The sequence below is a fragment of the Nuphar pumila genome, chromosome 6 (assembly GCF_984573655.1).
Source record: "Nuphar pumila chromosome 6, dmNupPumi1.hap1.1, whole genome shotgun sequence".
NCBI lineage: Eukaryota > Viridiplantae > Streptophyta > Magnoliopsida > Nymphaeales > Nymphaeaceae > Nuphar > Nuphar pumila.
This window is the reverse complement of record NC_143254.1, coordinates 50,650,447-50,672,050: the sequence shown is the minus strand read 5'-3', so window position 1 is coordinate 50,672,050 and position 21,604 is coordinate 50,650,447.

The following is a 21,604-nucleotide window of genomic DNA, read 5'->3' as shown; positions in this document are numbered from 1 at the left end:
CTGGTCATTTTCTCTTTGATGAGCGTTAAGGCCTTTCCCGGGCCGGACGTCCAATGGAAACTAGTACCCTTTAGGCACTCTGTGATAAGGGCCATGAGGGTGCTGAAGTTTCTCACAAAACGATGGTAGAAAGTGGCTAACCCGTGGAAATTATGGATCTCTCCTATAGTCTTTGGGGTAGGCCATTCTACAATCGCATGGACTTTGGCGGGATCCACCTTAACTCCATCAGACGACACAATTAAACCCAAAAACACAACACTTGACGTCATAAACTCACACTTTTTGGCATTGACATACAACTTTTCCCTCCTTAAAATCTCTAAGACCTGACGCAAATGACTCAAATGATTAGACAAAGAAGAGCTATAAACCAAAATGTTATCAAAATATACAACAACTTCCCTATACAAATTCACGAAAGTACTCGATGCATTTGATAACCTAAATGGCATGACTAACCACTCATACAATCCATCACCTGTCTTGAATGTCGTCTTCCAATCATCCCCCTCCCGGATACGAATTTGGTGGTATCTACTTTTTAAATCAATTTTGGAGAAAATAGAGGCACCGGCCAACATATCAAACATATCATCCAACCGAAGAATGGGAAAACGGTATTTGATAGTGATGCGATTGATCGCTCTACTGTCGACACACATGCGCATGGACCCATCTTTCTTAGGAGTGAGCAAGGCGGGTACTCTGCAAGGGCTCACACTTTCATGAATAAAACCCTTTTGCAGTAACTCCTGAACGTGCCTCAATAACTCAACATGCTCGGAGGGGTTCATGTGATATGCGGGGAGGTTAGGTAGACTCGACCCCGGGACAAAATCAATGTCATGCTGCACCACACTCATCGAAGGTAGACCATCAGGAAGGTCGTCTGACATAATGTTGTGAAACTCCTCGACAAGGGGCGCAATGTCCGCGAGAACAGGCAACGACGTACTCATCGACGACTTAGCCACCAGAGCATAACCATCCTCCCGATAATGGCTCAAGAAAGACCGGTAGGTGACTGTATGATTTCTTGGAGATGCAAGAAGCAACACAAAGTATCCTTGTCCTCAACGGAAGCAGAATATCGTGCTATGGCCACTACAACCATGAGACTTGTATGACTAAGAAGTCTCCTCAGTGATATGGGCATTGTCATCTCTACTCCTTCGAAGATGTGTTGTGACAACAAAAACACAATTCATATTGCAAGCAATCACACCTTCCATGAACGTACTAAGCACATCGAGATGGACTGCCATTACGTATGTGATGAATACCTAAGAGGAACCATGGCAGTACCTTACGTCACATCCGAGTACCAGTTGACTGACTTCTTCACTAAAGCCCTTGCTGCTCCTCGTTTTTTGTTTTTCTTTAACAAGCTTTCGATTATATCCCCGTAAAGCTTGAGGGAGGGTGTTAAAATACATGTAATCTATATCTATATATATATAAATATATTGTGTAATATACCTAATAGGGGTATTTTAGTCATTTCACAAGTACCCGATAGGGGTACTTGTTATTTTCCCTTTTCTTTTCTTTCTTTTGTATTTATTTTTGCACTTTATTTTTTCTTTTTTATTTTTGGTTTTTTACTCTCATAAGGGCCCCCACCATGGAGTCGATGGGGCCCCCAACGACTCTATGGGGAGCCCCCTATGTGGCTCTTCTTTTAAGGCCATAAGGCCACCCCTCATTCTCCTTTTTTTTTGTATATATAGGGGTGAACCCCTCTTGTATTCTTAACTTCTTGAGAGCTTTCTCTCTTTTCAATAAGAGATTTATATTTTTATGTTGTGTTGTCTCTTTGTGGATCTGTGTGTTATCCCTTTTGTTTGTCCACAGGTGGATGTTGTAAGTGCTTATCGCACTCTTTGTTTTTCCGCATATCTCATTACATGCAAGACCACTCACGATGGCCGTAGGAACACACTCATTTATTTTTAAGGGTCATAAAATAGTCCTTCTCCCTATGAAGGAGACTGGTTTTCCCACTGTGGATAAGCCTGAGAGAGTTTCCCGGCGCGCAGGCCTAATGTCCAAGTCTTTGATGCCAAATTTCAATATTTTTATCTTGGACATGGTTACAAAAAGAGTTAGTAGGAAGTTTCAAGTTGCTCATGTAATAGAGATCTCCCCTCCTATAGCCTTGCCCAATCTGCTTCCCGGACCGGAGATCCTGTATAGGGCAATCCTTAGTTGATAAGGGGATTTCACATCCATGATCATATATTTGAGCAACAGAGAGGAGATTTAAATTAAGTTGAGGTACCACTGTAACGACCCAAAATTTCGAACCTTATAAATTCCTTGAAATAGTTGGAAAATTCCTTTTCTTTACAGAGTTTGTTTCTAAATCAGCGGAAACGATTTCTTTTAAAAGAAAAAGGACAGGTTTGACAACCTTGGGCACGTTAGCGAGAAAACAAAGATTTACCATGGACGATCTGCAATAATACTTAGGAAACCTTTCCTTCTATTTGAAGAGAGTATCAAGTTTGTACAAAATTTGGGTTTCCTCAAGGGAAAACCGTATCAAAAACCAAAAATGTCCAGGAGAAGCACTACGAGCAGAAACAGTGGATCCTTAAATCATCTCGCCGTCGCGCCATCGCCTGTTGCACCTAATCGTCACCTGTACCCATGAGATGGGTTAGTTTTGTGAAAAACTAGCAGGAGTGTACAAAGACAGAAAGAACTAAATTAGGCATAGATAATTTATGCAGCAGGTAGTAACGAGCGAACTAAGCAGATAGACTGGAGGAATAAGCTAAGTACAACAAACTGAAAAGGGTGTGCATGCTCAATTTAGTTATTACTTGATAACCGACCATGCGGGTACATACATGGCACGTGAGTCGAAACAGTCGAGTCCAAGCCGAGTGTTCATTATGTTAAGTATTTTAATATACCTCGGTTGTCTGACTGAATCCTATTCCTATGGAGACGACCGATGGTCGAGAGAGTAAGTCCCCAAGGCCTGATAGGGATGCATCCAACTTCTGCAGAAGTGTTAGGCTAACTTATGTAGCCCCTATCCCTCCCCCTAACCTCCGATGACTGGGGAAAAACGGGTCTTTTGCCCTTTTTTGAAAGCCATAAATGGACTGTTAATCGGAGTTGGTACCCTTCGTCCTCTCTCTTGACGAAGCAAGGTTGAAGTAAGCGCGACGGGGTTTCTTAGCCGTTGCCTCATTCTTCATGCTCTGGTCCATTAGACCGAAACGAGCATCTTGCCTATGAAGGCGATCCCACTCTTATATGTGTTTTCAACAACCTGCACTAAGCATTAATCGAGGTCATAAGACTCTCTCATCCAATCGCCGTAGTACTAACATGTCTCGCATGTTTAAGAAGTACACTTACGAGAAAAGGGATACAGGTCCTTAATAGGAGCCTCGGGAGTGTGTTTCGCAAAGATATAATGTTTTTAAAAACTATTTTAACATATCAAATCTTTCGAAACGACACACAATCTTGCCAACATAAGGCATGTGATTTTCTCGAATCTGACATCCGATGACGCAGTGTCTGGGTGCTATGTAAGTCACGACACTGGTTTTGGTAAATGGGTTTCACAAAGGAACCTATCACCCAACAACTTGGTCTTGCCCCAGATCAAGGGTTTTCCCAAAACATATCGGGTGGAAAGAGGAATAGGTATTCCTCTCGAATACACTGAGTCTATGGAAAGGAAAAGAAACAAAAGATAATAATGCGAAAAGGAAGTGCCTGGGCACGAAGCGCGACGGCAAACAGGAACTGCGAAAGCAAGGGACAAGGATCGCGAAACCGCGTCCTTGAATTAAAAGACAGTAAGTAGTAACTATGAAAGCAAAAGCCTGGGCGCAAAGCGCGACGGCAACAGAAACAGAAAGTGCGTAAGCAAAGGACAAGGACCGCGAAACCGCGTCCTTGAATTAAAAGACAATAAGCAATAAATACGAAAGTAAAAGCCTGGGCGCAAAGCGCGACGGCAAACTGAAATGCAAAAGCAAAGGACAAGGATCGCGAAACCGCGTCCTTGATTTAAAAGTGTACTTATATACATATAAGTATATAAATATATCATTAAGTCCTTTCGATTATCAATTATTTAAGCTTGATTTAATTATTTAAGTCCTTGTGCAACTTCTCCTACCTTGGAGTATTGCGAGAATGAAACCGTCTACGAACGTAAGTGATCGTCGGTTTAGTTCGCGGGGCGCGAACGGGCTCCGTTGCGTAACACTGCAAAAGTATGAAGTTTAGCATGCATAAAATAAATATAGATAGGGAGAAAACTCAGTTTCTCCGTAATCCAATGCAGGGGTCATTGGCTCCTACCGTTGCGAAAGAGAACGGGGTAGGGTCCAATGACCCATGTCGCTAAAAGGAGATGGGTGCAGGGGCCGCCCCCTGCCGGATATCTAAAGGAGGGCAGGGGCCATCGGCCCCTGCCGTGATAATAGTAAGAGGGGCAGGGGCCTTTGGCCCCTGCTAAGTCTTCAAAAGGAGGGGCAAGGACCTTCGAGGCCCTTGCTGGGTTTTTAAAAGGAGGGGCAGGAGCCTTCGGCTCCTGCCAGCCTTCTTAAAAGAAAGGGGCAGGGGCCGAAGGCCCCTGCCAAGGGAATGCATAGGGGGAGAGTGCAGGGGCCAAAGGCCCCTGCCGAGCCCTTGCTCGCCAGAAAAAGAGACAAGGGCCTTTGGCCCTTGTCGGTTAAAAGAGGGGCAGGGGCCAAAATGGCCCCTGCTGGGTTTTTTTCCCAAAAGAAGGGAGGCAGGAGCCAAAGTGGCTCCTGCTTCTCTTTTAAGGAGAAGAGTAGGGGCCATCGGCCCCCTACCAAAAAGAGAAGGGCAGGGGCCTATCGGCCCCTGCCAGAAGAGAAGGGAGAGAGCGCAGGGGCCAAAGGCCCCCTGCGGCTATCTAAGAGGCGGCAGGGGCCAATGGCCCCTGTCGTTCGTGGAGAAAAAAGGGGGGGCAGGGGCCATTGGCCCCTGCGGGACTGAAAAAAAAAGGGGGCAGGGGCCGATGGCCCCTGCTGGAAGGTGAACAGAAAGAGGGGGGGGGGGGGTAGTCGCTGGGGCCTTTGGCCCCTGCCTGCCGTAACAGGAGAGGAGACAGTGAGGGAGGGGGCTCACCTGCGGCTGCCGGAGAGAAGGGAGGACGCCGGGGAGGTGGTTGAACAGGAGGGAGCTCGCCGGAGAGGGTGGCCCCTCTCCCCTCTCGTCTTTTAATAGGGAGGGGGCGCACACAGGGCCCACCCCCTGTGTCGCCGGAGAGGCCCCCTGCCGTGGGCTGCCAGTTCCCTCGAAAAGGGTTTTCGAGGGGCTGGCACAGGTTGGATCCGGTTCGGGTCTGGACCCGACCTGGGTCCGATCTTTTTTATTTTCATTTTTTTTTAACTGTTTTTTACATCCAACCCTCCTTAAAATAATTTCGTCCTCGAAATTAAATTGAACTTAACGATCAAGGTACAAGTCAGGGTATTTCTCCCTAATAGCAGAGTCAGGCTCCCAAGTACATTCCTCTATTCCATGGTGCTTCCAACGGACCTTTACAAGAGATATTGTCTTAGATCGAAGCACTTGATCTCGACGATCAACGATCTCGACGATCAACGATCTCGACGATCAACGATCTCGACTGGTCTTTCCTCAAAAGACAAATCCTTCTGAATGTCTACATCATCATAATGGATGATGTGTGATGGGTCGTGAACGTATTTCCGAAGCATGGATACGTAAAAAACGTTATGGATCTGAGCGTACTGAGGAGGTAAAGCCACACGATTAGCTGCTTCACCAATCCGTTCCAGGATCTCGAACGGTCCGACAAATCTAGGGTTTAGCTTTCCCTTTTTCCCAAAACGAAAAACGCTCTTTGTGGGAGATACCTTAACAAAAACCATATCTCCTATCGAGAAGGTGAGCTCTCGACGACGACGATCCGCGTAACTTTTCTGCCGACTCTGTGCAGTACGGAGTCGCTCTCGTATCATTTGCACCTGCTGAGTGTAGTGTTGTAGTACTACAGGAGATTCCATCCTTCGCTCGCCAACCTCGTCCCAGTAGAGAGGCGAACGACAAGGCTTTCCATACAAAGCCTCGTAAGGGGCCATCCCGATGCTAGCGTGATAACTGTTGTTGTACGCGAATTCGGCCAGACTGGTATGAGAATCCCATTCTCTCTTCCAGTCCATCATGCACGCACGCAGCATGTCCTCCAAAGTCTGAATTGTGCGTTCAGACTGTCCGTCAGTCTGAGGGTGAAATGCGGTACTGAACTTTAAATTCGTACCCAACGCGATTTGAAGTTGTCCCCAAAACCTCGAGGTAAACCTCGGATCACGATCGGAGATGATAGATACCGGAACACCGTGCAACCTCACAATCTCACGAATGTAGAGATCCGCCAAACTGTCTAAGGACTGACTAATTCGGATAGGAAGGAAATGAGCCGATTTGGTGAGTCGATCAACGATCACCCAAATCGTATCGTTCTTTCTTCGTGTCCTTGGCAAACCAACGATAAAGTCCATAGTGATGTCTTCCCACTTCCATTGTGGGATGTCCATTTGCTGCATCACTCCGCCAGGTCGTTGATGCTCGATCTTAATCTCCTGGCAAGTCAAACACTTAGAGATGTATTCGGCCACGTCTCGCTTCATTCCGCTCCACCAATATCTGCGTTGCAAGTCTTTGAACATCTTCGTGCCTCCCGGGTGAATCGTATATTTGGATTTATGGGCCTCTACGAGAATTTCGTCTCTCAAAACGGGATCATTTGGGACCCAAAGACGATTTTTGAGCCAAACGCTTCCATCGTCCTTAAGTCGGAAAGGAGTATCGGTTTGCTGTGTACGAGCCTTCAGTTTCTCGTACTGCGCATCAGTCTTTTGCCCAGCAAGGATCTTGGCTAACAGCTCAGGTTGAGCTATCAGATTAGAAAGACTGATAGAATTTGATGAGACTGCAAACGGTTTCCAGGAAACCAAATCCTTAATCAACTTCCAACCAACGTATAAAAGGTTGACGGAAATGCTAGAAGCCTTACGGCTGAGAGCATCAGCAACCACGTTCGCCTTTCCTGGATGGTAGGAAAGGGTGAAATCGTAATCCTTGAGAAATTCTAGCCACCGTCGTTGCCTCATATTAAGCTCCTTCTGTGAAAACAAGTACTTGAGGCTCTTATGATCCGTAAAAGCCTCGAATTGTTCCCCGTACAAGTAGTGTCGCCAAATCTTTAATGCGAAAACCACAACCGCTAATTCCAAGTCATGAGTCGGATAATTCTTCTCGTGAATCTTAAGTTGACGCGATGCGTAGGCGATTACCTTACCATTCTGCATAAGGACGCAGCCCAAGCCTGTCCCGGAAGCGTCAGTAAAAATAACGAAGCCGCCTTGTCCTGAAGGCAAGGCCAAGATAGGAGCGGTAGTAAGTCGTTCCTTCAGTAACTGAAAACTGTTTTCGCACGAATCGTCCCACACGAATTTAGCCTCCTTCTTTAGCAGCTTTGTCATAGGCAGAGAGATTTTGGAAAAGTCTTGGATAAATCTTCGATAATATCCAGCTAATCCAAGGAAACTTCTGATGTCACGAACATTCCTCGGTTGCTGCCAGCTTAGTACGGCCTCCACCTTTGCAGGATCTACGGATACGCCTTTCTCGGATATAACATGTCCCAAAAACATAACCTCCTTGAGCCAAAACTCACTTTTAGAGAATTTAGCAAACAAACGCTCCTTCCGCAAGGTTTCCAAAATGATGATCAGGTGTTCGCGATGTTGATCCCAGGTCTTTGAGTACACCAAGATGTCATCAATGAACACGATGACGAAGGTGTCTAAAAATGGTTTAAACACACGGTTCATGAGGTCCATGAAGGCTGCAGGAGCGTTGGTGAGTCCGAAAGGCATGACAGTAAACTCGAAATGCCCATACCTGGTTCGAAAAGCCGTCTTGGAGATGTCATCTCCCTTAATTCTGAGTTGATGGTATCCTGACCTAAGGTCGATTTTTGAGAAAATCTTGGCATTCCGCAGTTGATCGAACAAGTTTTCGATACGCGGTAACGGATACTTATTCTTTATCGTGGCCTGGTTGAGCATTCGATAGTCGATGCACAACCGCAATGATCCATCTTTCTTTTTAACGAATAAAACAGGAGCTCCCCAGGGCGAGACACTGGGGCGAATGAATCCTAGATCCATCAATTTCTGTAGCTGCTTCTTGAGTTCCTCGAGCTCGGCTGGCGCCATACGGTATGGAGCTTTAGAAATTGGCGCAGTACCCGGTAGCAACTCGATGTTGAATTCAACCTCTCGTGGTGGGGCAAGTCCTGACAGCTCCTCTGGGAAGACGTCTGGAAAATCCCGAACCACCTCCAGATCTCTAATCGAAACTAGCGTCGGTTCGGACTGGACGACACTGACTAAAAAGGCAGTGCATCCCCTTCTCAGGTAATGTTGTGCCTTTAGCGAAGAAATCATCTTGCTTGCACAGACCGCCTTTACGAACTTGAATTCCACCTTAGGCATCCCTGGTGGAGATAACACAATTTTGCTTTCATGGCAAAAGATCTTGGCATGGTACTTGTGCAGCCAATCCATGCCTAGGATGACGTCAAATTCGGTCATATCTAGAAGGATAGTGCAGGCCGGATAATGTCGATCTGCCAAGACTACGTCCAAAGCTGGCACGTAGGTCGCACAAATAGTGCTCTTCCCAATCGGGTTATAGACGTTGAGAGCATTATCTAACGAACTTACAGGTATATGCAAGAGTTCAGCAAATTTTACAGAAATAAAAGAATGAGTGGCACCGCAATCAAAGAGTACAAAAGCTGCTTGGTTAGCAATCAAGATGGTACCTTGCACAAGCTCGCCTTTGGTCAGCTGTTCGACCGTGGCAGTGTAAACGCGTCTTGGTGCTTTCTTCTGGCCGCTGGACTGTGGTTGCTACGCCTGGTAAGAAAGTTGCTGTTGTTGCGGTTGCAGCGGTGGTCTGGGGAGCAGAGGTGCTCCACCATTCCGTTTGAGGTCGTCAGCCGCCTTCTTGCGGCACTCGCGTGCAAAGTGGCCCATCTTGCCACAGTACAGGCATCCGCCTGTAAGAAGAGGGCATGCTTGCCCGGGGTGAGGTCGTCCGCATTTGGGGCAGACATCGCCCGCCTGCTACCGGGCGGGAGGGTTGCCCTGAGGACGCTGACGTTTAGAAGGAGGATATGGCTTTCTTCCACCTTCCTTGTTTACGAAAAAGGGCGGTCGCTTGGTTTGACCGCCAGAGGGATATTTCTTTTGATCGTTACCCGCAACGGGTGGCTTCTTGCTTTGGGTGCTCTTGGAGCGTTCCCAATCCTCGGTCAGGAGAGTGGCTGCAGCAACAACTGCGGAGAGAGTTGATGGCATGCTGTTTAGGACCCTTGGTCGGAGTCCTTTTAATCTGCGGATGAATTTACCCGCTCTACTTCCAATATCCAATTCTCGGCTGCATCGGGGTCGGGCTTGCCTGCGAAGGTTGGAGGATCGAGCTTTAAGAACTTTTCATATGATACTGCCGCAGGGTGACTTGGTTCTGGGGTAGGTACTTGGTTGTGCGCTTGATTTCGCATGGCGCTAGCCAATGCGCTCAAAGATTCCATGATGAATCCCCGTTGATCTGACCATTCGTCAGACGAACCTTCGTTCGACCCTCGAACCATCCTTAAAATACCCAGTTGATACATGAGTCAATACTTGAAAGAGAAGAGTAATATCAAAAAGTTTATCATATTTCCGAGTAATAGAGATTACAAAAGCCCAGCAGTGCTGGTATAAGAGGGCACTTACAAAAAGTTAAAACAAAAACTGTCCACGGTACAAAAACCAACGAGTTTATATCCTTTAGGGATGATGAGAGTACTTCTTCAAGTACTCTCTTGCGATACCCGTGCGCCTTAACCCGCGCAGAGGGGGAAAAGGATGCAAATCCTCATTTGGGACTCCTTGCCCGTGAAGAGGAGTAGTGGGGGAGTAATGTGGTGAGGCATCCGATGCATAGGGCGGCGAAGCCGGAGTGTATACCGGAGAATCCGGTACGTACTGCGGTGGAGCTGGTGTGTACACCGGGGAATCCGATATGTATAGCGGTGAAGCCGGAGTGTTTATCAGAGTATCCGATATATACTGTGGCGAGTCTGGGGATGGTGTGTAAATTGGTGAGTTGGGGGAAGGCATATGAGTGGGTGGAGCGATGTTCTGAGCACTCTCTAGGGGTAATATTTGTCCATCACACGATGGTGTGTCATAAGTACCCTGGACTGAGGATGTTGTGTCCTCCAGATCTTGTGCTGCAGTTGCCCTTCTATCGTATGCTTCCCTGAGTTGACAATTATCCATCGTATGTCCTTCTTCGCCGCAGAAAATGCATCCCATCTGGGCTTGCCAGGGGGATTCTGCTTCAGAGGATTCCCGAGAAGTGTGTCGATTAACTAAAACATGATTTGGCACACGACTTCCTTCCCGAAAGTGCACTGCTGCCCATGTCGCGGCTAGCGGTGCCTGGTAGGTATCCGGAAGCGTAAAGCCCCAAGAATCCGCAAAAGTGGGAGGGGGCGGCCCGCTGGTCCAATGATCTGAACCGATAGAAGAACGCTCAAGTCTTCCTACCACAGAGCTTCTGCCCCTCACAGAACGACAGCGCGTTCTTCTTGCGCCTCTTCTGCGTCCCAATCTTTCACCATCCGGAGGGTTCATTTTCTTTGGACAAGAAAAATCCCAAATACTCATGTAAGGTATACTCTAGTCTAATAGTATAGAAAAAGAGAAATTAAATTACTTACAGCGCGATGCGGATGCTTGATGACCAAGAATCACTGTTTCGATCTGCTCTGATACCAAGTTGTAACGACCCAAAATTTCGAACCTTATAAATTCCTTGAAATAGTTGGAAAATTCCTTTTCTTTACAGAGTTTATTTCTAAATCAGCGGAAACGATTTCTTTTAAAAGAAAAAGGACAGGTTTGACAACCTTGGGCACGTTAGCGAGAAAACAAAGATTTACCATGGACGATCTGCAATAATACTAGGAAACCTTTCCTTCTATTTGAAGAGAGTATCAAGTTTGTACAAAATTTGGGTTTCCTCAAGGGAAAACCGTATCAAAAACCAAAAATGTCCAGGAGAAGCACTACGAGCAGAAACAGTGGATCCTTAAATCATCTCGCAGTCGCGCCATCGCCTGTTGCACCTAATCGTCACCTGTACCCATGAGATGGGTTAGTTTTGTGAAAAACTAGCAGGAGTGTACAAAGACAGAAAGAACTAAATTAGGCATAAATAATTTATGCAGCAGGTAGTAACGAGCGAACTAAGCAGATAGACTGGAGGAATAAGCTAAGTACAACAAACTGAAAAGGGTGTGCATGCTCAATTTAGTTATTACTTGATAACCGACCATGCGGGTACAAACATGGCACGAGAGTCGAAACAGTCGAGTCCAAGCCGAGTGTTCATTATGTTAAGTATTTTAATATACCTCGGTTGTCTGACTGAATCCTATTCCTATGGAGACGACCGATGGTCGAGAGAGTAAGTCCCCAAGGCCTGATAGGGATGCATCCAACTTCTGCAGAAGTGTTAGGCTAACTTATGTAGCCCCTATCCCTCCCCCTAACCTCCGATGACTGGGGAAAAACGGGTCTTTTGCCCTTTTTTGAAAGCCATAAATGGACTGTCAATCGGAGTTGGTACCCTTCGTCCTCTCTCTTGACGAAGCAAGGTTGAAGTAAGCGCGACGGGGTTTCTTAGCCGTTGCCTCATTCTTCATGCTCTGGTCCATTAGACCGAAACGAGCATCTTGCCTATGAAGGCGATCCCACTCTTATATGTGTTTTCAACAACCTGCACTAAGCATTAATCGAGGTCATAAGACTCTCTCATCCAATCGCCGTAGTACTAACATGTCTCGCATGTTTAAGAAGTACACTTACGAGAAAAGGGATACAGGTCCTTAATAGGAGCCTCGGGAGTGTGTTTCGCAAAGATATAATGTTTTTAAAAACTATTTTAACATATCAAATCTTTCGAAACGACACACAATCTTGCCAACATAAGGCATGTGATTTTCTCGAATCTGACATCCGATGACGCAGTGTCTGGGTGCTATGTAGGTCACGACACTGGTTTTGGTAAATGGGTTTCACAAAGGAACCTATCACCCAACAACTTGGTCTTGCCCCAGATCAAGGTTTTCCCAAAACATATCGGGTGGAAAGAGGAATAGGTATTCCTCTCGAATACACTGAGTCTATGGAAAGGAAAAGAAACAAAAGATAATAATGCGAAAAGGAAGTGCCTGGGCATGAAGCGCGACGACAAATAGGAACTGCGAAAGCAAGGGACAAGGATCGCGAAACCGCGTCCTTGAATTAAAAGACAGTAAGTAGTAACTATGAAAGCAAAAGCCTGGCCGCAAAGCGCGACGGCAACAGAAACAGAAAGTGCGTAAGCAAAGGACAAGGACCGCGAAACCGCGTCCTTGAATTAAAAGACAATAAGCAATAAATACGAAAGTAAAAGCCTGGGCGCAAAGCGCGACGGCAAACTGAAATGCAAAAGCAAAGGACAAGGATCGCGAAACCGCGTCCTTGATTTAAAAGTGTACTTATATACATATAAGTATATAAATATATCATTAAGTCCTTTCGATTATCAATTATTTAAGCTTGATTTAATTATTTAAGTCCTTGTGCAACTTCTCCTACCTTGGAGTATTGCGAGAATGAAACTGTCTACGAACGTAAGTGATCGTCGGTTTAGTTCGCGGGGCGCGAACGGGCTCCGTTGCGTAACACTGCAAAAGTATGAAGTTTAGCATGCATAAAATAAATATAGATAGGGAGAAAACTCAGTTTCTCCGTAATCCAATGCAGGGGTCATTGGCTCCTACCGTTGCGAAAGAGAACGGGGTAGGGTCCAATGACCCATGTCGCTAAAAGGAGATGGGTGCAGGGGCCGCCCCCTGCCGGATATCTAAAGGAGGGCAGGGGCCATCGGCCCCTGCCGTGATAATAGTAAGAGGGGCAGGGGCCTTTGGCCCCTGCTAAGTCTTCAAAAGGAGGGGCAAGGACCTTCGAGGCCCTTGCTGGGTTTTTAAAAGGAGGGGCAGGAGCCTTCGGCTCCTGCCAGCCTTCTTAAAAGAAAGGGGCAGGGGCCGAAGGCCCCTGCCAAGGGAATGCATAGGGGGAGAGTGCAGGGGCCAAAGGCCCCTGCCGAGCCCTTGCTCGCCAGAAAAAGAGACAAGGGCCTCTGGCCCTTGTCGGTTAAAAGAGGGGCAGGGGCCAAAATGGCCCCTGCTGGGTTTTTTTCCCAAAAGAAGGGAGGCAGCTTCTCTTTTAAGGAGAAGAGTAGGGGCCATCGGCCCCTACCAAAAAGAGAAGGGCACGGCCCCTGCCAGAAGAGAAGAGAGAGAGAGCGCAGGGGCCAAAGGCCCCCTGCGGCTATCTAAGAGGCGGCAGGGGCCAATGGCCCCTGTCGTTCGTGGAGAAAAAAGGGGGGGCAGGGGCCATTGGCCCCTGCGGGACTGAAAAAAAGGGGGCAGGGGCCAATGGCCCCTGCCAGAAGGTGAACAGAAGGAGGGGGGGTAGTCGCAGGGGCCTTTGGCCCCTGCCTGCCGTAACAGGAGAGGAGACAGTGAGGGAGGGGGCTCACCTGCGGCTGCCAGAGAGAATGGAGGACGCCGGGGAGGTGGTTGTCGAGGAGGGAGCTCGCATGAGAGGGTGGCGCCGTGAAGGGGGGGGGGGGGGGTTGGCCTGCGTCGGCAAAGGGAGAGGGAGATGGAGTCGGGGGAAGAGAGAGCAGAGGGGAGAGAGACGAGAGATGAGAGAGAGAGTCGGGGGGGGGGGGGTCGGCGGAGGCTTGTAGGCCCTCCCCTCTCCCCTCTCGTCTTTTAATAGGGAGGGGGTGCACACAGGGCCCGCCCCCTGTGTCGCCGGAGAGGCCCCCTGCCGTGGGCTGCCAGTCCCCTCGAAAAGGGTTTTCGAGGGGCTGGCACAGGTTCGATCCGGGTCGGGTCTGGACCCGACCTGGGTCCGATCTGTTTTAATTTTTTTTTAATTGGTTTTTACAACCACTCTCATGTTTGGCACAAAGAAATCTTTGAAAAAATTTAAAGTTCCAAAACTTTTTACTTGTAAAGATGTACCATCGGCAGTTAAAACATAGGAGCTTTTAGAGTTATTACACAAATCGGAAAGCTCATTTTCAAGAGGGGTCATATGAAAGGAAGCTCCAGAATCAAGGATCCAAGAAGACATACCTGGAGGAGTGGAATAAGCTATGGCGGCACCCGAGGTGGATGGTATTTTGAGTAGAGTTTGTAGCAGTGTTTTAAAACTCGCCGAGTCAACTCGTTGACTCGGCTCGGCTCGCCTCTCCAGCGAGTCAGGTTTGCCAAAACTCGGGCTTGACTCGGCCTGACTTGGCTTGACTCGGCCTGACTCAGGTGAGTTTTGGGATGTTTGAAATTTGTTTTTTGAGTTTCAAATTACAGTTTCGAAATATATAAGTACATATATTTTAACAAGGGTTAACCCCAGATTTTGTATAAAAAAGAAAATAAAAATCATTTAAAGATAAAAAAGCATTTAAATCCAAAGAATAAAATCGCCATGTTGTTCGAACTACTGTTCACCCTGTGTTATCAACTTATTCTAGCAAAATATTTTAAAGAAATGATTCTCACTATATATGGCGGGTCAACTGTGCCTATGGGAAGTCACATTTAGGTTTCATCATCCATTTGTTATGTGAACAAGCATTGTACATATTCAAATATTAGTAGTCTTTTTATAGTTGTGCCATTAATATATTTCCTGCATAGTTTTATACATGAGAAAATTGCTTATTTATGTTGATATTGGGCATACTGTGAACTTTCAATATGCACATTTATCCCTATTTTACATTTATCGATTTGTTTGAGAGGGAATTAAAACTTTTAAAACAAGCTAGCATATATGATTGGCCATTTTAGGAACCTTAGGTAGTAGCAGACTGAACTCATGGTGACCAAATCCTCTAATTCAAGTCATGAATTAGTCAAAGTGCTTGTATAGATATCAAATTCAATTATTCAAGCAAACCTCTATAGCTCTTTGCAGTTGTTTTTATATTCTTACAGACATTTGGAGACTATGTTTACTCAAAAACATGGTTTCAGACAAATTATATATTGTTTTTCTTTTAAAATCAAAAGTTAACAAAACCCGGTGCGAGTCACCGAGTTGACCCGTCGAGTCACGAGTCAATAAAGAACGAGTCGAGTTCCGAGTCACGGGTTTTAAAACCTTGGTTTGTAGTGCTTCCGATAGTTGAGCAAGAGAAAAAGACTTCTTCCCTTTGATAGTTTCCTTCTTCTTTTGAGTAGCTTCTTCAACGGAGGCAACTTTATTTTTAAGTGCTTCATTCAACTTAGGGCAATTAGGTCTTATATGACCCGGTTCTTGGCAATGATGGCAAATGACTTTTCTGTAGTTCCCATTATAATTATTTTGCCTTCCAAAGTGTGGAGGCTTATAGGCTTTCACATGGTTGCTGGGTTTAGATACGGCCAAAACGTCATCTCCTTTAATCATGCCAAGACGAGTTTCTTCTTGGCATATTTCGGCTATGGCATCTTCCAAGGGAAGAGGCTTAGATCTATGAAGAAGGGAAGATCTAATTTGTTCATATTCGGGCCTAAGCCCATGTAGAAATTGAAAAAAATGTTCTTTTTCCATTTTTTCTCTTCTTAGTTCCACATCCACACTAGAAACCCACTTTGGTTCTAGTAAAGATAGCTCATCCCATAAGGGTCCAAGAGTGCTAAAGTAATCCCTTACACTCATTTCTCCTTGCTTGATAGTCCAGATTTTTTCTTGGAGGAAGAATTGACGAGCAAGGTCTTTTTGAGTAAACATACCTTTCATAAAGAACCATGCTTCATTAGCCATCCGAAATTTAGCAATGTTGGCGCAAATTTTGAGCTCTACATTGTTCATGAACACAGCAAGAATCTTCGCATGCTTACTTTCCCAATCTTCCACTTTAGATTGGTGATCTTCAATGGCCTTTATGCGGGCATTTCCTTCAAGAGCTTTTTCTTGATCACCATCCATCTTGGTGAGTTGGAGTTGTGGTTTCGGAATGATGCTGGAAACACCCCAAATTTTCACCCTCATCCAGTGTCTATATATTTCATGTGTCATTGCATATCATTGCATGCATTCGACATACAATTTCATTGCATTGCATGGCATTGCATGTCATTACATCTCATTTTCGAGATTCAACACTCATGTTTTCAAAATATTTAATCCAGATTCGGGTTTTAAAACTTTTCTTTCAAAATCAATTTTTAAAACCTGGGTTTTTAATAAGCATTTTGTCATTTGCCAACCCCTAGGACCTTATATTTTGAAATGTTTTATCAAAGAAAACAATCTGGATTTGTTTTAAACTCAATTTTCAACAGATTTCAATTCTCAGATTAGACTCATTTAGGTGGGGTCGCTGCTGGATTCCTTTACTTGTCAAAAATCTCTAAAAATTTCAGTCCTAGTTGGATCAAGACTCTTTTTCCAGAATCCAGTCGGATCAGGACTCTTCTTCAGAGTTTTAATCGGATTAGGACTCTAATTTTTTACAACTATTTTATCTATTTTTAATCAAATCTTTCAAAATGAGTCAGAAACTCAGAGTTTTAGTCAAAACAAGACTCTGTTCAGAGAGTCCTAGTTGGATCAAGACTCTGATCCTGATTTCAATTTTGAAAGAATCTTTCAAAAATCTTTCCATCTATCAAAACTGTTACACTTTTATCAAAGAATTTCAAAATTCTGAGGTTTTATCCCAGAGTCCTGATCAAATCAGGACTCTACCCCAGAGTCCTGATCGAATCAGGATTCTATCCAAAATTGGTTTTCATACTTCATTTTCACTGGTTTTCAAAGGCTTTGTCCAAATTTCATCATTTGCTTACCAGAAAACTAAAATTCTTAGAGTTCTGATCGAATTAGGACTCTTTCTCAGAGTCCTAATCAAATCAGGACTCTGAACCAAAACTTCAATTTCATCCTGTTTTTAACTGTTTTTCAAAATTCTCTCATTTGTTTTCTCAGAAAATCCAAAAATCTGAGTCCTAGTTCAATCAGGACTCTGTCCTCAAAGTCTCAGTTGAATCAGAACTCTGTTTTATTCCAATATTTGTTATTGTTTTCACTGTTTTGACAAGTTCTTTCATCTGTTTTTCAGAAAATACAAAAAAAAAATCTAGAGTTTCGGTCCGATCAGGACTCTGTCCTGGAGGCCTAGTCCAGTCAGGAGTCTGTTTTGAAGTCTGTTTTTACTTCCATTTTCGTTTCTTTCTATTTGTTTTCAAAATTTAGGTCATTTTGTAGAGTCCAGTTAATCCAGGACTCTATTTAAGAGTCCTGATCGAGTTAATCCAGGACTCTATTTTTAGCTTTTTAGTTAATGTTTTTAATGGTTTAAATCAATTTTAACCATTGGCTCCATCTATTCCATGGATTAAACCATGGATTCAAGTCCAAGAACCTCAAGAGAGGTTCAAGAAGATGATCTAACTCTGTTTTGATGTTTTTCTAGGGATTCTAATCCATTAGAATCGATTATAATGTGGTTTTTCATGTTCTTAACCATTAAAACATGCAATTTACCCGTTAAATGGGTCAAATCCATGCTTTTTAAGGTAAAATCAAATTCCAGTCATGGATTCCCTTTTTTATTTATTTATTTTACTTAGTTATGTTTACTACATGTATTTTAACATAGAAATCAATTTCGTTTTGCTGTTTACTATTTTCCTTATTGTTTTCATTAATTAATGCATGGTTTATTAGATTTCATTAGATTTCTGTGTGTTTTTAAGCATGGATCAGCAAAGAATATGTTATTTCGTATTGAAGCACTCACTGTAAATTTTTGATTTTTTAATATGTGAAATATGGATATGTCAGTGAACTACTGTAAAAAATTCGGATGTTTTGGGATTCGGGAACCCTGTCAGAAAAATCAGATATCAAACCGTGATTTTAAATCTTTAAAATCGTTATTTAAATCCAAGAGGTAACTTGCTATTATGTTATTTTTCTCATCTGATATCCGATTTGAGATCCGTAAAGTGTTGTGGATTCGTGTTGAGATGATCTATTTACTGTGAAATTTTGGTAATTTTTGATCTCTGTTTAGTATTTTTCCTCTGACAGAAAGTCTGATTTTAAATTTAAAACTCGTTAAAACTCGTTAGGGTTTGCCAAAACCCTAATCAGACTTGTAATGACCATAGATTTGAAACCACAGATCTGATTCATGATATCTAAAAAAGGAGTTTCGTTATTTTTCTGTCTATTGTTCATTGCTAAAATTTCAAAATTTTTTTATTAGGTTTGTTATTTATTTCTGTATTTTCAAACCGAAGTAGCTGTTTTAACCCCTGTTAGATTTTTTATAGTTTATTTCAGATTGCCGGAAGGGTTTCTCCCTAACCGTAGATGCTTTTTCCGATCTCTAAAAGGGAAAACCTTTGTTTTTATGTCTAGTTTGCCTTTGTAAAAATTCAGAAGTTTTCATGGAGGATTGACCCCTGATTTGGGTATTACAAAACAGGGCACCCGCAGGATCCCGAAACACTGCCAAAATCACAATTTTTGTGATATTTCTTGATTTTCGTGCATAAGTGTGTGTTTTTAGGGTTTGTTCATGTCTAGAATCATATTAGGGTGTTTCATGTTTGATTTTGTGTTTATTTCAATCATAAATCCTAAGTTTTTATCAAGATTTATTTTAGAAAACCCTGATTTCAAGGCCATAGTCTTGCTATCAGGGGCATTTTGGTCATTTGACCTCAATTTTGAAATTCTAAACCCTAATTTTTATGTTTTTAATCATATCATGTCATATTATGTTTGATTTATCCTCATTTGAATTTTAAAAGTTGTATTTTACAAAATCTATTTATGAAAACCCTGATTTCAAGGCCATAGTCTTGCTATCAGGGGTATTTTGGTCATTTTGACCTCACTTTCGAATTTTCAAATTTTATTTCCATTATTTATTCAATTTTATTTCATATTTCATTAAGTTTATATCAGGAAATCATGAAAAAAGACTTATATCTAGCAAAATCCAGTAATTTCTAGATATTACTGGATAAATCTAGAAAAGCCAACATATCTTCACTAACAAGTTTTCTAGTTTTGCAGGAACATTGAAGACTTTATTTTCCTTTATTTTTTGTATTTAAATTTGATTAGTGATGTAAATTGTAATTAATTTTGGAATAAGAATTTTAATTCCTGCATAGAATATGATGCATTGCATATAGTTTTAAGCTTTGATATATAACTGCTATGTATGCCAATTCATGCATATTTTTACCAATTCACTATGGTCTACACCAATGACACGTGCACTAGTTCTTATGGAGTTGACAAACTTGGTGGAATTTGTATTTATGGCCATAGTCAGAATACGAATGAGGCCCAGATTTGTAATCTTCGTATTAGCCATATTCAACCTACACTCTTAGGCTAACTTCAAAATGCACTGCATTTCTCAAAAATACAAAAAGGATCTTCTTAATTCCTCAAAATCAAGTCTTTCAAATCCATATTCATTCAATTCATTCATTTACAAATTTCAATTTCAATTCAGAGAAATCAATTTTCTCAAAATTTTTCTAAGTCTTATTCTAAAATCGATTTTCTCAAAACTCTAAGTTTTTCAAATGATATTTCAAGTATTTTTCAAAGTTCAAAATTCGATTTTCCAAGTTATAGCTTCAATTTCCAAGTTCTAATTCAAAGAAATCAAGTTTTTCCAAGTTATTTAAAATTCCTCAGAAATCGATTTTCATAAAACCTCTGGATTCTTCAGAAATCGATTTTCATTTTCCTCAAAAATATTCTCTCACTAAATTCATGATTTTCCAAGTGTTATCTTTTTCAATAATCTCCAAATATTTTCCAATATTCAAAGCAAACATCATGTTTTCAAATATGCATTTTCAGAAATTCATAGCACATGCCTGATTATTTGTGCATTTAGGAAATAGAACATGATTTAGACAAGTTGAACAAAGTTAAGCACACAATTGATCCTTGGTTCAATTACCCTTGGTAAAGGCGCCAGGAACGGTTGAACCTCGTACCGACAGACGAGTCTCATTCTTCGGAATTATCCCGCATTTTAAAACGGAGGCGAGTTATTTTAATTTTTTTTATCAAAGGTCAGTTTGACTCGCAAAAGTAAAATTTTGCGATGATAACAGGTGTCCATAACGTATCCCCAAAGTTTTTTTACCTTTGAGGTTGTTCTCCATGGCGGCGGCCCACATCATGTAGTTGAAGCCATTAAGCTTGAAGGAGAGATCAATCTTTTGTTCCCCTTCCATTTAATATCACACAAGAAGACAAACAAAAAGAGATACAAAAAGAAAAAAAACAATGTATAACTACTCAACTAGCTATATTAAGAATCAAGAGCATACACAAGGCTTTGATACCATGTAATGAGATATGCGGAAAACCAAAGAGTGTGATAACACTTACAACATCCACCAATGGACAAACAAAAGGAATAACACCCAAATCCACAAAGAGACAACACAACATAAAAATATAAATCTCTTATTGAAAAGAGAGAAAGCTCTCAAGAAGTTAAGAATACAAGAGGGGTTCACCCCTATATATACACAAAAAAGGAGAGTGAGGGGTGGCCTTATGGCCTTAAAAGAAGAGCCACATAGGGGGCTCCCCATGGAGTCGTTGGGGGCCCCATCGACTCCATGGTGGGGCCCCTTATGAGAGTAAAAAAACAAAAAGAAAAAAGAAAAAATGAAGTGCAAAAATAAATACAAAAGAAAGAAGAGAAAAGGGAAAATAACAAGTACCCCTATCAGGTACTTATGAAATAACTAAAATACCCCTATTAGGTATATTAGACTATATATATATATATATATATATATATATATATATATATATATATATATTACATGTATTTTAACATTGCGATCAAACTATCAGGGACGTCTCAAAAGAATGTGACACGCACTCATAGGGGCTACATCACACCACACCTCATCATGGTAATGCTCCCTCATGGACAACCAAACTAAACAACGCTGGGTGATAGAAACCTCGTTTCCTCTTTTGAACCATGTCATCTTGTATGGTTGAGACAATTTCTCCGTTTTCAGGTTCAAGGTGAATACGACACTCTCGGACACCATATTCTCACACCCCAGTATCAATTATAATATCACATGCATGCCCCTCACAGTTGCACCGAGTTCTAAAAATGGTATTCCGCAACCATTTTGTAGGGGTCGACTCTCGAGGTGCGGTCAAAACATGACAGATAGACAATAAATTTTTGACGTTGCCGTCGAACTCTATGACTTCTCTCTCGTCATCTCCTTCAACCAACGACTCACCCTCACTTTCACTATCAGACGCTGACTCAACAATACACTCGACAAAATGGGTGTTCTTGCTGACGGTGGGGCACTTGGACGCGACATGACCTAACTCCTGACACCTAAAACAACAAATGGTAGACTCACTAG